Here is a 16,684-nt window from a genome sequence, read left to right as displayed (position 1 = left end):
ATAGACTGAACGTCCGTAAAAAAAAAAAAAAAAGAACTGAGAAAGTGACTCGTTGGAACTAACCGGTTTCCCTTTGTTTAGTTTGTTCTCTTCTGTTGTGTGCTTTGTTTTCGTCTTGGGACGGTATCATTCCAGTTTTACTCCTCCGTAGTAAGCCTGATTGAAACATACACTATTTTAATAACTATTTCCCGGTCGTTTGTTCCTCTTGAAATCGAACATTTCTCAATTTCTTTCGAAGCTTTATAGGGTTATCAGGACTCTGCTGTAACTGATTGTAGCTAACAATAATTAACAAATAAAGAAGCCTCGACTGTGCTCTGTTCTGTTGTAAAGCACGCAGGAAGCGGTAGAGCACGAAAGAAGTGTAAGGGAAAACACGAGACGTAGTCGCGTGTTTTTCCCTACTTCTTGAGTGCTCTACCGCTTCCTAAGTGCTTTACAACAGAACAGAGCACAGTCGAGGCTTCTTTATTTGTTTTATGATAAAGAATCCGATAATTTCCCCACGCATTTGGCTGAATCTTCAAACCAAACTTTATTTTCCAAACGGGCAAAAGTGGCGTCAGCCGTGAACTGTTCTCTGATAAAGCACGCTAAAATAAGCCAATCACAATCCGTGTTAGAATTGTTCAAATAATTTGATTGGCTAACGAAGCGACAGCTGTCAATCATAAACTGGACTTCAGCTAAGCTTTCAGTTTCGAGTAATGTTTCGAGTAGTTTGAGCGGCTTTCGAGAGAAGAACGATGCCTTCGAAGTTCGCTTTTAAGCTAAATTTTAAATACGGATCTAAAGGCAGGTGAAGGTTTACAGCCCAGAGGAATCCGGGCGTATTGTGGCCCATGAAAACGTGTACTTTTCCAATGGAAATTACGAAACGCGGAGCTCAAAGCTTGCGGATGAAATTGGAAAATGCCGGCCGAGTTGAATTTGAAAGGAGCTACAGTTATTTACGGCTTGTAACCGCATGCAGCAAGACTGCCCGAACTAGCGTAAAAGTTAGAAAGACTAAACGGCTCCCACTGGTTCTACTCCGAGCACAAAAGAGAATATCAGAGCAAGCTTTGCACTGACCACTCGTCGGTTCACTTAAGTTCGCTGAGATGACCAGAGAACGAGCGTTACTACACTACATGTAAGTGTTGTTTGAGCAATTGAGCATTTTTACAAAAATAAAGCTTCTCATCGTAAACAGAGACAGTTTAGTTGTTGTTTTCTGTCGTTGTTTTACTTCGTAAGTATAATTTCTGCCTTCGTAACAAATATAATGTCTTTTATCGAAGCACTGTTTAGGTTGAGAATTTGTTTATTTCGCTACGTGTTTTGTCGGCGGAAATCTAGCAAAACTTGTTATTTTAGTACAGTTTTAACACTAATGTTGCTAACAATGGTCTCTGTGAGCCATATTTGCTACAGACAAATAGCTCGTTTCCATTGCGTTTGTCTGAATCACAGGGGATGTTTAATTTGGGTCAAATTTGTCAAAATTCCCAAGCAAAAATTTGAAAGCCAACTTACCGTCATCAACCCGTGCTCTGTTCTCTGATAAAGCACGCTCTTTCAGCCAATCAGAGCGCGCGTTATATGGAAACTTTATTATAATGACTATTATTATGTCTTTTAGATATTACTTGGAACGTAACTACCAGCTTTGGCTGTCTCTTTCTTGCTCTGTTATATGTAATCTAGGTCATAAATATCTCTACTAGTAAAACCAATAACCCTAAAGGTTTCTAATTGTGAACACCTTACTAACATGCTTCCACTAAAAGCATTACATGGTTGGACGTACACTACATTTACATAAAACGCTTCTAGCATTTTTAAAGCATTAATTAAAGCTGCTTGAATAAATATTTGGTCAAGGTGTTAACTTAAAGTTTAGAAAGTTATTTGCTCTGGTCAGTTTTACTTACTGGCTGATTAAACTGACCGATTAAACTACAAATCATGCAATCAATTCTTGCTAACGCCTACGGCCGTTCAAAGGGGAGTAGAATTTATAGAACTTCCTTCGGTAATCGTTTCTATCTTATCCGAGCTTTTTGTTTTCTTTTCCTTAATTTTCTTTCACATAAGTCACTTACATTACTTACAATGCACAATGAATTACCTACATTACTTACAATACAGGTCTCCTACACTAATATCACAATACTCTACTTACAGAACAATACTTACTTTACTTACAATAAGGGAGCTAAACAAACAACCCGAAACAATTCAAATGGCACACTAAAATTAACTAATAGTGCATGCTCAGGTAAATTAAGGCCTGGGTCAAGACTGATTTTGGTCCCCAGTGGCCCCCCAAGCAGAATGCGTGGAATTTGCGTGGACTGTGGAAGTAACCATAGTTACTTGGAATTTCGAGACTGCCTCGCGCGTATTTCGGGAAAACATCCACCATTTTGAAATGTGGGCTTCGCATTGTTTTTTTTGTCATTGTTACCGGTGAGTCCGACAGTACAGAAGAAGACAACGAAAAGAGGTAAAACCACTTTCTTTTCTATTTTCGCTACCTCGAAAATTGGCATGATACCTCTATTTTTTAGCCGAAGAAAAGGAAACGTAGTCATCGGTTGTTTATCGAAAATTCAGGCTTTTGAATGAATGCCTCAGAAACATATTCCCTAAGGAGATGTATTTAGGAGTAAAAAATAATCCCCCAAATTAGTAGTTTGGTGGGTTTACTGATATGTCAGATGCACATGTTTCGAAATATAAAATAAATGATCCCACGAACACTAACAGATTAAAGTTGAATGTCTTGTGTATATTGCAGTTAAACTTATTGACTATAGATAATTGTAATTACTGAGACAGAACACCAGCCCTTACAAGTTCCAAAAGTAACCTACAAAATTTAAACCAGTTTCATTTACTGTTCGTGGTGAAGTAGTTGTTTCTGCAGAAAATTTCTACTTGTTTACTCAAAAATGTCCTTTCACTTTTTCCATGCAGCTAAAATGTTATCAGTATTTTTTAGTAAGGCAGTTTTGTTTTGTTGTAAAATCATGTTCTAGCGTTGTTTTAATTGTCTTCAGTAGTTTGGTTCTTGTGTGTTAAAGTTTAGACTGACCAAGTACTATTATAATCATTATTTTTTAGTATGTAATTATTGGCAATGATGTAATTCATGAATAAATAAAATTAATATTCTACTAACTACACCAGTGGAGTAACTCTTAATTTCAAGGCATTATTAAATTTCTGATACATGCATATGATTTTAACCAAAGCCTACTTTCTTTGTAGATGAGATCAGATTTTTTATTTGCTGTTTTCTGCCAAGTGGGGCACGTCCATTTCTTGTGACAAGAATATACAGAAAATGGTAAAAGATGTGTCATCTTCACAACACTGCTCACAAAAAATGTGCCATCTTAAGAGCAGGATAAGTTGTTGTAGTCAGAAAAGAAATGGCTATGCTTAGACTGAATTTCATTTCTTGCCATTATTCTTTCATATCATTATTCCTATCGAAAGGCTACCTGGTTCTTGTGACTCTACTAGTTATAACTTTGCTTTATTATAATTTCATGTTTGATCTGCCTGTTATAATCTGAACCTCCTTCTTTGTGTCGCTGGTATCATGCATGAGAGGCTGTTTTTATCAAATCGTGTGTATTATCTCAGAAGGCATCGACCATATGATCCGTCTCCCAGTATTATATTCTCTTCATTGGTTTGAGGTTCAGTAAGATCAATTCAGAGAAATTTATGAATAAACTGGAAAATGGAAGCATATACATTATTAAGGATTAAGAAAATGCTTAAATATAATATTATGTTTGATGATGTTGCAATGAGAAATTAGGTGCAACTCACTTCTGGGGCTTAGGTAAAGTCTACATACGAGCTAAGTGGTAGTCAATTGTAGGGTTACCCCCAGCATTAGATTTGTCAGTACCCATTTATAAACCTGGGTGGAGAGGGGCACTGCAAGAAAAAAGTGCCCTGCCAAAAAACACAGCATAATGTCCCCAGTCAGGCCTCAAACCTGGACCGCTTGATCTGGAGTTGAGCCCACTAACCTTGAGACCCCTATGCCTCCCACTGGGGCTTTATAAAGGGTTAAGATGATTTCTGCAGAACATTCAAGCAATAATGGCAAAAATCAAGTTAGCAAAAAACCTCATAGCATGTTAATATTTTGAATAAAGGTAAGAAGAACATATCAAGACTTGAGCTATCAAGCTGACCCGGTGAGAGAAAATTGAACTTGAAGTTATCCATATTTCAATTAAAACAGAAGATTCGCATTAGTTGAAAACACAATAGCACATGCATTAAGCATCCTTAAAAGGTTTGACATTAAATTTCTCGAGAATGCTTGAGAATTTAATCATGGGGTCACTTAAGGAAATTAGTTAAAGTGAGATGTTTTTTATGCAAAAAAAAAACCGTGCTATGAGTAGATTTTTAGTAAATAATTTTTGCACTCATCGTGTGAACTTTGAGTGGAATCCGTCTTAAATATAAACAAGACACACACACCAGGCATACTCCCTTAATAGTATAAGGGAGCATGCCCATATCTTCCTTTCTTTTATTGCCAATATTTTCATATACATAGAAAGCTGAAAATGTCCTGTCAGTGATACAGCTGGATGTCTATAAAACTGTAAATACAAAATAACTGCACAGCTTCTATGAGTCATAAAACTAACATGCTAGTAACATTCTATTCTAATTTTGTCAAATCGTTCCTGATTTGATATTATAACTTATTTATGTCCTTCAATAAAAATTGTTATATTAATTGTGTAATTTTGAAATTGTTTCTGTTGTCTGTCTTTCTGTTTCTTTTCCTTCCTTTTTTGTTAAATATAACATCCAGGTTTTTTAAAGCAGGTTACCCCCTTGGTGAAACACCTGCTATTAATAGGGACCTGTGTTTTGGCAGTCATTGCAAGAGGAGAGCCTGTTGATCTTATTAAGTACTCTTGCCAAACCAAGCATCCTGATGAAACTGTCATATACATGTATATACAATTGAAATGGCACCTATTCACCTTTAACAAAGGGTTTATTTTGTAGTCACTGTTAGCACCACAAAAGTACTGACTGACAAGATGTGCCATTTTGTCAGCTGCCAACCTACGATGCGCCATCGAGAAAGCTTTCAGTGCTCTAGTGGGCTTTTTAAGTAACAGCAAAAATGAAAGTGCTGGACAATCTCCCTACTATTAAAAATTGATGTAAACATGAAATATATATATATATATATATATATGAACAGTATCAAAAGGATTGTGTTAACTGTAAAACATTAATCACTTGCACTGCCATTGAAATTTTGACTGAAGTTGCTCTATGATTTGAATTAGTTTTGGTCTTAACTTGGCATCACTGTAGATGCACTTTTTCCCTAGAGCACAAAGTAAATCACATGCAACTTTTGCTCCAACTGCACAGACAATCTGTCCATAGGAGTGAACATCACTAGCAAATGAAGGTGGACGGCTACCATTTATAATCTCTGGAGCAATTAATGACCATGTTTTCTTTTATATTTTTCTTGTTCTTCTGGAGTGAGACGCTTTATAAGGCATCCACTTGCTGTTGATACTGTGCACTTGCCAAAATCAATTAAGATTGCACGGTACTCATGGTTTAAATATGAAACAAGGACATTATCTGCTTTTATATCCCGATGAATAAAGCCTTGATTATGGAGATAGGAAATTGCTTGAGCAAGCTGATGGATTAGGATAAGCCAGGTATCCAATGCTAGGCTCAAATTGCTGCTTTGCAGTACTGAATACATTGTGTATGGTTTGTCAGAAACATTATAAAAGGAGGATACCAAAAGATAAGGCTTTGACACAGTACAAACTCCGAGAAGAAGTGGGAAATTTAAATGCTTTAAGTTGAACATGACTCTTGCCTCCTTTTTTTACTTCGTCTGCTGTTGCAGAATAAAATGTTTTAACTGCAACAGGAATTCCTCTATAAAACATCTTGTTGCAGTATCCAAATGCACCAGAACCAAGATGAATTGTAACTTGTTTACCAGATTCATCTTTCGGGTGCTCCAAAAGGCCACGCTCAATTTGCAAGGACGAATCATAGGTTGTCTTTATCAGTACCTGTATTGTAACAAAACAGAGAAGGCCTAGTATTTGTAGCTGAAGCACCCCAAGGGCGTTTTTGCTCATTTAATTGTGCAAGCACTGCTTTCATTACACTGTTGCTCTGTAGTTCTTCAAGCATAGTTAAGTGTCCACCTGGAGGGGGGAGGGTAGGGACAATGGTATCTTTTTGCTGAATATATCGAAAAAGGTATAGAGTGCAAACATTTGTTAATAACAATTGTGCAAGTGTCCAAGGGCTTACTGGGGTCAGCCCCGACCTCCTCCCCCTCCCCTGAGATATAGCCGATAACAGCTTACTGTCCCTTTGACTGAAGCAGGACTTATTACTTATTGTTTACGACTACTAAAGTTCACAATTACAAACCTTTCTCTGTGTTACAGGCTTCCCCAAAATCGAATTGAAAGGTTTCCTCGAAGCTTCTCGGTTGAGAAGAGAACGCCAGCGATCGTAATACTTTCGTGACAGATATTCGCATATCTGTCGTTGCCTCGCGAGGCGATCCTTCTCTTTCCACAACTCAGTCGCAAGTGTTCTCTCCTTTTCAAGGCTCCTTTGTCGTCGTTTTGTTTTTCTCCTTTCTCTATTCATTCGCCTTATTTCTTCTTTCGTGTTTTCTCGGCTCTTTTTTCCCATAGGGACCTAAACAATGTCACACTTATTCCCGGGCTGATTACTTTTTTCGTTCCCGCGTTCGAAATTCGCGGCGGGAAAAAATTCCCTTTCCCAAATAAGGTCATACATGATTTTGTCCCCAGTGTTCTTGCGGTAGTCGAACCATATGTGGAAACGCTTTATCGGAGCCCATGGTAGCATATGTCAGCGGATTTTTATCTTGGATGTCATTTTGTGTCGTGAATGACTTCAAGGTTTTCGTTGTGGGAACGCTTTTATTTCCGGTCAGAAACATGGATATTTGACCTCAACTGAACAGGTAAGATTTATATAAACAATCTATTATCAATACCGTAATAACGACTCGATAGAACTTGAATAATTGTTCACAAAGGCGTTTATTTCTACTCGAAGCTAAAGTGACGTTCATATATCTTTCGTATTGTTGTTATTTACATCCTTGCACTTGTAACCTACAGCTATACGTTATAGATACGAAACGGTATAAAATATTTACAGTTTTGTTTTCTTTTAGCCCAAGGCATCCATTTTCCATTCTCGTAAGAGAGCTCGCGCATATTTTAATTGCTTGTTAAGCTCACTTGCTGTTAGATCATTATTTATATCTTCAAGCAGTGCTAACAGGCAATTGTGAGTTACAAAGAATTCCCTCTCCCACGCATCAAATCTTCTTTTTAATTTAAGTTGTTTACTTAAGACGTTTGATTGCACTAAGGCAAGCTTAGAGAGGTAGTCATTGGCTCTCTCTTTGTGGTTTGGATTGCTTTTGTGGCATCTTCTTGCTCTGTCTAGCTTTTGAACTTCTGCTGTGTTCCCAAGTACAACTGCTATTGCTTTACAAAGTTTGGTCTGAAGGGGAGTGGCATCTTTGTATTGATTCTCCTGTGTTACAAAAAAGAAAACAAAAGAATGATACAGTAATTTACATGCTCCAACACTCAATTTTAATTATTTGTTCCCTGATTTCTTTCCGCTGGAAATCGCTGTGGACATCAATCGGTCGGCGAGGAAAGATGCGCGAGCGTCGAAGCGCTGTTAAGAGCCATTAATCTGTGGCCGAATGCTCGACTGAAAGCAGTCTCTCCTCCTGCTTTTCAATCCGTGGGTCGAACGCGGAAACAGCGGGAGCGCGAAGCGAGCAGCTTTGCCGCTCGATTATCGCGCTCGCTATTTTCGCGTTCATCCTACACTGATCTTATGGGTTTTAGAGCGAAAGAGAGCCTGTTCGCAATCTAGCCAAATGCGAACTTCAATTTCACTCCCACGCGTGGTGAGTTTATCAGGTTAGAGCAATTTTAAAGCAAAAAGATGCCTTACTTGTCGGCAGCTTTTACTTTCACTTTTAAATACATATGTACAACCGTCACCCTACCAGCCACCCCACGGCAACTATTTGCACCGACAGGATTATACCAATACCATCTCCCCTCAGGAGAATTTGTCTTCCATTCAGTCTTTCCGATCGTTTAAATGTCGCGCTCGTATGGTAATCGGAAATTTCAAAAACTCCCGCGGGCATTTAGAAGCTTATACCGCCATTGTTCAAAATGACCATATAAGACCAATTTTAGGTCTTATAACTATGCCTATTGTTATCAATGTTGAGCCGGTTTTCTTGATACGATCTTGTTCTATAGATTATTCCATATTACAGTGTCAATTCTGTTGTAAGACTGTAGCTGCTTTCTTTATATGTACATGTATGTCTCCACTAGGTTCAGCCACAGAAAACTGTAAGATTTTTCAGCCTTGACGATAATTATGCAGCTCAAAGGAAATAATTCTGAAAGTCAAGTAGAAACCAGGACAAGCTGTGGTAACTATTCAAGTTATTATTTCACAAGTTGTTAATGTTAATCTACCCATGGGTCACCCAATTTACATTTTAAAGGTTACATTATAGAAAGTTCAGAGATTGTTTGGTTCTAGATTTTTATTTACTTAGTTACAATGTATTCTTTACTTTTCTTTAAGCATACACTTCTACTTACTTGTAGTTGTTGATTGTGAGTTGAATCTTCGTTTCTCTTAGGACAATCAGAACAACCACCTGATATGACATTTGGGTCAATTGTCTGAAGAGCTCTACATTCATTTCCTGTAAGTGAGGTAATAGTGTAATATTTATTATTTTTTTAGAGGAGATGAGTGAGTTTTAGAATGTATGGATTGGAATGACTATAACGAGATGTCCAGTTAACCAAACAGTAACAATAGAGTAAAGTGATAACATTACATGTACATGTAAGTTTGAAAAGTAGTTCTTGATTTTCTGTCAAATGAACTATCTCTCTTATACATTGTAAGTGCTCCTCATGGGCTATGTTCTTGCAGTAATTCTATAATGTGCCTCAGCTTTCAGTTAAGTGCAATGACTAGTAGAATAATAACAAAACTCATGGGCAATGAAATGATAACAATAACAATAACAACAACGACAATAATAATAGTGATAATAACAATTTAATAGTAATAGTAATAGTAGTAATAATAATAGTAATAATAATAATAATAATAATAATTATTATTATTATTATTGTTGTTGTTGTTGTTGTTGTTAACCACCATACCTGAGGCACTGGTTTCATCTTGGTGATCTGTAGCTGAGGGTGTTTCCAGCAAGTTCTGATCTTCAAACTCTATATTCCTCTCTACTCCAATAAGTCTCAATTCTACCACTGTTTGGTGGTCACAATTGGGTCTTTGAAGAACATCACTTGATGGGGACAGAGCTGACTCATCTACAAGGTAGTCTTCTAAAGTACTTTCAGGGGCTGACGTTGAAGGCTCATCTTCTCCTTGTACTGTCATGACGTCAGATTCTGGTACATGTAGAGCTTGAACTACTTGGGCAGAAAATTCAGTGAACAGTGGGCCAGTCAAATAATCTGTATAAATTCGATTAACTCTGCCATCCCCATCTTCTCCACGAATCAAGTGTGTTGGAATTATGATTTCTCTTTGTAAGCATTCTTGCCAACACTCCAATAAGTACTGCTCTTCACTCTTTAAACTGCTGGACCTGAAGTGGTGCAGTGTGGGACCCTCCTCTCAGTACTCAGCTTCACCACAGGCATAAAAAAACTCAACAAAATCATCATCTTGGGACCACCACACACCCTCTCCTGGTATCAAAAAGTCACTTATCCTCTCCAAATGTGCCTGCCATGAGCTGGGATGTTTTTTTATGAAGGTCTTTGGGATTTTTGTGTTTCTTTGTAGTGGAAGTGAATGTGCTAAACGTGAAACTTGTGACTGCTGCTTTTCCACACAGTTCTCTGATCTTCCTAATTTTTCTTCAGCCTGCAAACGAATGAATATGTTGCTGATAATGTGGGCAGGGCGATAGTTTGATGTGGTGTTAGTGATTGATTTGACAGTATTGAATGTTCTTTCTTCTTCTTCAGCATTTGAAGAGCGTCCTGATATTATTCGGAGTTGGAGTGGGGCATGAGCTGTTAGGTCATGGAAGTATGTGCCATAGAACTTCCTTACAGTCATTTTTTGAAGATCGAAACCAACAATTGCTCGACAGAGTATGTGGTGGTACCAACTAGAGTTGTGATAGCGTAAAATCAATCGTGGGGATCTCTTTTTGTCATCGTTGTAAAGAATGTCCTGCATATCAACCATTGTATCCAGAAGACTCTGCACTCTTGGGCTAGCTGTTCCTTGCACATACAAGGAGGTCGTAATCAGTGAACAGCAAAAATCAACAGCTCTTTTTGTTTCTTTCCTTCCAGTTGTTAGGCTTGCTGCTTCAAGTAGTTTCTTCTTACATCCTTCATCCTCTATGTGTACTGGTAGCTCTGTTAGTAGGTTTTCAATGTGATGTGCAATGTCATGCATTGGTTCACATGGAAGTACCTCATAACTTCCTAGATTTAAAGATTCCAGTGAGCTTTGAGGGCTACTGAAGAGAAGTGCTGGCACTCGGCTAACACCATGGAGATCTTCTTCCAAGAGCTTTTGCATTTCTTTCTTCGTCTTTCCATCATATATTCCCCTCCCTGCTAGTTCTAATTCAAGTTCTGGCTTTTGCAATGCAGTGAAAGGTTTTGGCTTTTGAAGGAGAGAGTTTCTCTTTCCTATGGGCCCTTTCAAGACTATCTTTTGACAGTCATCTAGTGAAACTGTTGTGCAGTGGAAACTGTAGGCAAGGTCGTAAACTCTGTCTGCATGGGCTCCACAACCAGAGCAGTAATAGTGGCCTCCTTTCTGTTGCCCGCTTTCAAATTCCCGAGATGGGGAATCACCATGAAAAAATCTCATAATGTCCTTAATTTCAACTCCATTTGTGGTTTTTATGTTTCTCTGGAGGTGATGCAGACAACAAAGCGTGTTTCAACATGTGCAAGTTGCTCTGCATCACAGCTCCTACACCTTGCTACAATGTAAACATGGGGCTTCTCTGCTTCAGCCTTGACATTTGCCACCTTTCCAGCTGCTTCCTTATACTCTTCATCTGTCATGTAGATGGCAGGGTCATACAAGCAGTTAACTGTGAATATGATGTGACCAGTGTTTGCTAGTGTGGAGTGGTCATGCCATATTTGAAGGTGTCTTGTTGTTGATATTCTTTGAAATTTTTTCCTCATTTTGGTGAGTCCATCATCTTTGCTGTATTCATTCAGTTTCTTCAATTGCTTGGTGACCTCCTCCCTAGACATTTCAGTGTAGTACTCATTGGGCTTGTTTTTCATGAACTTTTCTTGCATTTGCAGTGTTTTCTTTCTTATCTCTTCAAGAGGTTGCTTTCGTCCTTGCACAGTGAATGTTGTTGCTTGGATTTTGCCATCTGCATCAATGACCAGCTTTTCATACTGAAATAAGAAAGTAAAATTACTGATGCTAAGAAAGTAGAACAATTAAATAACCGATACTGCAATGCATAACACACTTTGTTTGTTTGTTTTTTTTTTTCAGAACAGCTCAGAAAAAGTTTGCAGATTTTGAAATGTTACATGTATTGTACATGTGTTTCTTCATTGAGATAGCTTTGCCCCCTTATCTCTCCAGAATTTCTTTCTTTTTTTTTAATCGTCATCGTCATTGTCATCACAGTTCATCACATGCTCACCTCTCTAGGAACAATGAGCTCTCCAAATGTAAATTCTCCTTTTTGAATCTTGAGCTTAAGCCTTTGCTTTAATGTATCATTTGTTTCTGGTGTGGGGATGGAGACTTCACCAGCAAGCCCTTTAGTTTCTTTCTTCGGGGCTGTCTTTCAGCTTCAGAGGGTCGTTTAAATCTATGCAGGTTGACACCTTGAGATATAAGCCATTCCTGTGCTATTTGGCCATCATTTTTAGCAATTTCTCCCTTCTTGTTCTTTATTTCATATCTTCTTGCAAGCTCAGACCAGTTGACCTTGGTGTCATCTTTGTATCCCTCCACTTCAAGCTTTAACCCATTCTAGTTCCATGTCATAACGTCGAAGTTGCCAGCATGACGTTTTCTTTTCACAGGGGCTGTTGCTTCAGGTTCTGAACTGGTCTCCTTTCTTTTTATTGCAGCTGGTTTGGTCTCAAACGAAGAATCAAGACGGTCTCGTTGTCTTGTCGCTCACCAAGACACCTGAAAGATAAAATACGATTTACGTACATGTTTCAAACTTTGGACAAGTAAATGTAGCTTTCCTTGCGCTTGTTGAAGTCAAGGTTCATAAAGAGCCTATAAAACATGTACACTGAGCAGGTTGTTTATAAATCTTTTACCAGTCGAGAAAGGCTGGAGGTTAGTTATAATTAACAGATAATACATGTAAGTCAGGGAGAGAATAGGAATAAAGAATTCTATCTTGATGTTTGATTGTTATTTTTTTTTTTTTTCTTGAGGCCTCAATTTTATCATGTATGTTCTTTTTAATGTCTGCAGTAAATAGACTCTTTTTTACTTACTCGCTCACCCATTCACACTGAATAATTACCTTAAAAGGGAAGTCTTTTCCCATTCATCTTCTACTTTCTGCTTGTATTTTCTGTAGCACTGTCTCTGTTCTCTCTTGGCTTCGGTTAGGGACTTTCTCTTCCGAAGCTGGAGCTCTGGGAGTTTGGTTAAAACCTCTCCAAAGGATGTACTGCATACTTTCTGAAAGGTGGCATCTATTTTGTTGTAGAGAGCCCTGGCAATGTCTTTGACTTCTCCTGCTTTCCTTGGTCTAATCTTCTCTTTGCCAGCAGTAAAAAAGGGATTTTCCTTTGCTATCCCCAAAAATTGATTCGACTTCACAGGGAGTAAAGCTTGAATCTCAGCTTAGCGATGATAGCACCCTTGGCAGTTTGAAAACGAATGCTCGTTTTTTCCGCACGCGCCATTTCCTTCCAGTTTTTTATGCTAAATGTTTCAAGATACTTTTCCTTCTCGTCCTTTCTTCTTGGATTACAGCGGCTAAACATATCTCGGAGAGCTGGTATTTTCTTTTGAAATTTCAGAAAATCAATATCAAACTCCTCAGATCTCTCCTTGAATATTTCATTGAACCGTTTGTAACACTCTAGCATTGAGCGCGCTCTGAATTTTGCTGTTCCCTTTCCGTTTTCCCGGCGAAACGTTTGAGTTGTTTCCTTCACTATTTCTAGAGCAGCCGTCCGAGCAAAGCCGCAACTCGTCGGGCAAATAAGGGTAGCAACCATTTTTACTTTGAAGAGCGAACCGTGCTTGCGAACTGAGCCACTTCGAAAGAAATACTAGTGTGGTTGAAGTTGGCGCAATTTTAACTGAGCGGTACATTATATTCCCACATAAATTAAGAACAGATCATCTTTCAAATATTTTAAGATTTTAATGGAATATCATTTAACCAAAACAGGCTTTGAGGGCAAAATTAAATTTCACATTAGTAGTTTAACAACCTTACTGTCTGCTTTAACAGCCACAAATGCTCTTCGTTCCTCACGTTACCGCATCGAATTATGTTATAAGATCGCAAAGCCTAGAAGTCGTTCAGCATAGACCCTTTTCTGCGAAACATTTCTACTTTTCAAGCGATGATTTCGTCGTGGGAAGTGGCATTTCTCTCCAGAACAAAACATAGTAATATCGTCCGCCATGTTGCCTACCTTCCGAGATGTCATAGCAACAGTGACATCCGCTGTTTCTAAAACCCGTAGGTTCACAAACAAAATGGCGCTCGGAAATAAAATCGTAGTCGAGTTCGCGAATTCAACTGCAGGAGCAGTTTTTACACACTTTAGCCGCGTGTTTGACCCAGAACATTTTTGTAGAACCCCAGTAAACATGTTGTTTACTGGAAAGGCTGCATTGGTGAAGAAGAAAAGAATCAGTTAGTTCGACATTTGCCACAATCTATCCAGAAGTGCCTAAATTCACTGTAGGACATTGAACAGAAAGTTAAGTCATCCTTGCCAGTACATTTCAGATTCTTCGTCTCAAGAACTATCGTTTTGGCGAGTTTGGCGTTTTAAGGCAAGCGAAAAGTACTCCTGCAAGGACAACAAATAATATTGGCGGGAAAATGTACATTAAAGTGTCACGTGACACTTGTGTGCTGACAGTTAGTGTTGGGAAAATTAGGAAAAAAATTGTTCAAAGCAATCTAGCGCATAAAGACTCATATACACGGTTTCTGTGATTTTAAATATTTTTTATTGCATTTTTGCCTATTTTTTAAGTTTCATCCAGGCCTTAACGTACCGGTAAATGTGAGACTGCGAGACGACGAGATTAGCGTTTTTCTTTGCGAGCCCGAGACATTTTGATTTCTTCAATTGCGAGACCGAGACTTTAAAGCGTTTTGAATGCGAACTCAAGACGTTCAGGTTTTAAGATGTTGTGATGTCATTTAACTTTACTAAAAAAAAAAATAAACAAATCGGTACTTCGCGACTTTTTTAGCCTTGAAAAAAATGAGACTGTGAGACAGCTTTGTGAGAAAAATCGAGACTGCGAGACGCACGTAACCGCTAGAAAACGAGACTCCGAGACCCGTGAAATTCGGCGAAAATTTTGCGAGACCCATGGTTTTTGAAGGACCATTCGCCACTCCTAATTTAAACAGGAAGTCTTAATAGCTAGAGCAGGAGGAGTCAAACTGCCATGAGCGGAAATAGCTCTGAATGACAGAGACAAAACACGCCATCTCTTATTAAACAGTGTTGACTTGTAATGAGCTGTTATTTTGACCTCACTTTTCCTACTGGTCTTGGCTCGATGCACTATCTTATCACTTTCCACGACATAGAAAATGTAGAAAGCTGATGAAGCATGATGAAGCATTTCGTGAATGGCATTCAACTAACTTCTAACCATCTTATGTGCATGGAGGCCTGCAGAATAACCGGCCAAATTTGTTCGTTAAATCGAGGGTTCGTTATATCGAAAACCTCGATATAACGAATTTGAGGGGAAAATGATTGATTTGTAACACAGGTGACTTCTGTCACGTAATTCAATGCAATTTTCGTCACCCAGAAGTGCCGCGTTTTGAGATGCAATTCATTAAGCATGGTGGCTTTCAGTATCAATTACTTTCACTTTTGAGCAGACGCGCAGCTTTTGTTAACAAAAGAACGACACTTTCAGTGTACTGATTTAAAAATGTCGCAACACAGAGGTTATACATTAAATTGTCTATGTAAACAAGGAAACATTGTAGTTCGTTATATCGAGGTAGATTTTACGTTTGGGCTGCCGAATTATGTTCGTGATATCGAGGACTTCGTTAAATAAAGTTCGTTAAATCGAGGTTCCACTGTATAATGTTCAACATTCTCCCTTTCACAAAAAAATTCGTATCACTATTGTTACTTTTTAAATTGAATTAATTATAAGCTTAGCTCGAAGTTGCAATAACGTCCTAACATAAATTCAATATTCAGTTTAAGTATTCACGAGTCAAATTGAACTAGAAAACAATATATTAGCAGGAAAACAACGAAATTAATGTTTAAATTTACAATAAAGTGCAAAAATAAAGGTAGAGAACGAGGTAAATGCCAAGGACATTCAAGAAATTGAAGGTTTTTAACTGAGTGATTGTTAAAAACATGAGCTTGGAATGTATCTTCCATCGGAATAAAACATTCACTCATAAAGAAGGGCAAGAAAAAAATAAAATAAAATAAAATAAACAGGCCTAAGAAGGAATTTCTTCCTGTAAGCTTAGTTGAGAAACACGTCCATAGAAACATTTTGTTTACATGATAAGTACGTAAAGTAGGAGGAGTCAAACTGACATGAGCAAAAATAGCTCTGAATGACAAAGACAAAACCCGTCATTTCTTATTACAGTGTTGGCTTGTAATGAGATGTTATTTCGACTTCACATCGCCAGCTGGTGCTGGCTGAATACTTTCCATAAGACTTGAGAACTGAGGACGTTCGTTGCGGAGTAAAAATGAATGTTCTTGCCCTCCTTATTTTTGTGTCATCGATTTCAATGATGGTTCGTTCAACGCAAGCGGAGGGTGAGTTCGAAAATGTCCTTACATTTTCATTGATAGACTTTAAATCGCGTTTTATACTCTCATACTTTGTGTATCCTAACATCCACTTGTCTTGGCTGGCATCCCAAACTCTGCCTCATGATCGGGTTGAGTTTGTTGTTGGTTCTTCTCTTCAACCTCTTCTTCTCGTTCATGTTTTCTTCCGAGAACTCCTATGTTGCTCTCTTTATGAAAACCGACATTTTAAAATTCCAATTTGACCAAGGATCCGAGTTTGTCTGGGTTTTTCCGGGAACACCCTCAATATTAATATTGTAGATCGCGACGTTTCGACTGCTTACTGCTAGTCTTCTTCAGGCGATAAGGTCGACTTATAGCACGGTATCATTTATATCACAAAGGTCGGCTGTGATTGGTGCATTTCGATCCTCCTATTGTTCCATTGTTCCGGCGAGTAGCTGTTCCCTCAGTGGTCCGCTGTTGTACCGTTCTCCTGTTGTTGTGTTTCTTGATCGTGGGTATCCATGCTTCAGGAATTT

The 16,684-nt window shown here is 38.3% G+C and overlaps 2 long non-coding RNA genes and 2 pseudogenes across 3 annotated transcripts; 2 read left to right on the top strand and 2 right to left on the bottom strand.

The window, feature by feature from the left end:
* Positions 1-2,148: 2,148 nt before the first annotated feature.
* On the top strand, positions 2,149-4,784 carry LOC149104967 (uncharacterized). The gene is made up of 2 exons (XR_016201684.1): positions 2,149-2,494; positions 3,262-4,784. It is a non-coding gene; the product is annotated as an uncharacterized LOC149104967 (long non-coding RNA).
* Positions 4,785-5,282: 498 nt separating this feature from the next.
* LOC149104966 (spermatocyte protein spe-8-like) lies at positions 5,283-6,788 on the bottom strand (annotated as a pseudogene).
* Positions 6,789-6,941: 153 nt separating this feature from the next.
* LOC110065648 (uncharacterized) lies at positions 6,942-12,542 on the top strand. 2 transcript variants are annotated; one of them, XR_002298463.2, is made up of 4 exons: positions 6,942-7,036; positions 8,454-8,554; positions 8,771-8,838; positions 12,255-12,542. It is a non-coding gene; the product is annotated as an uncharacterized LOC110065648 (long non-coding RNA). The 2 variants fall into 2 exon arrangements; XR_002298464.2 differs by having other exon boundaries at positions 8,771-8,847.
* A 32-nt stretch (positions 12,543-12,574) lies between these two features.
* LOC149104965 (uncharacterized) lies at positions 12,575-13,470 on the bottom strand (annotated as a pseudogene).
* Positions 13,471-16,684: the final 3,214 nt, after the last annotated feature.

The sequence above is a fragment of the Orbicella faveolata genome, unplaced genomic scaffold (genome assembly GCF_042242905.1).
Source record: "Orbicella faveolata isolate gen_17 unplaced genomic scaffold, um_ofav_v1 contig_34, whole genome shotgun sequence".
NCBI lineage: Eukaryota > Metazoa > Cnidaria > Anthozoa > Scleractinia > Merulinidae > Orbicella > Orbicella faveolata.
The sequence above is the reverse complement of the archived record's forward strand: the minus strand, read 5'-3'. Positions and strand labels throughout refer to the sequence as shown.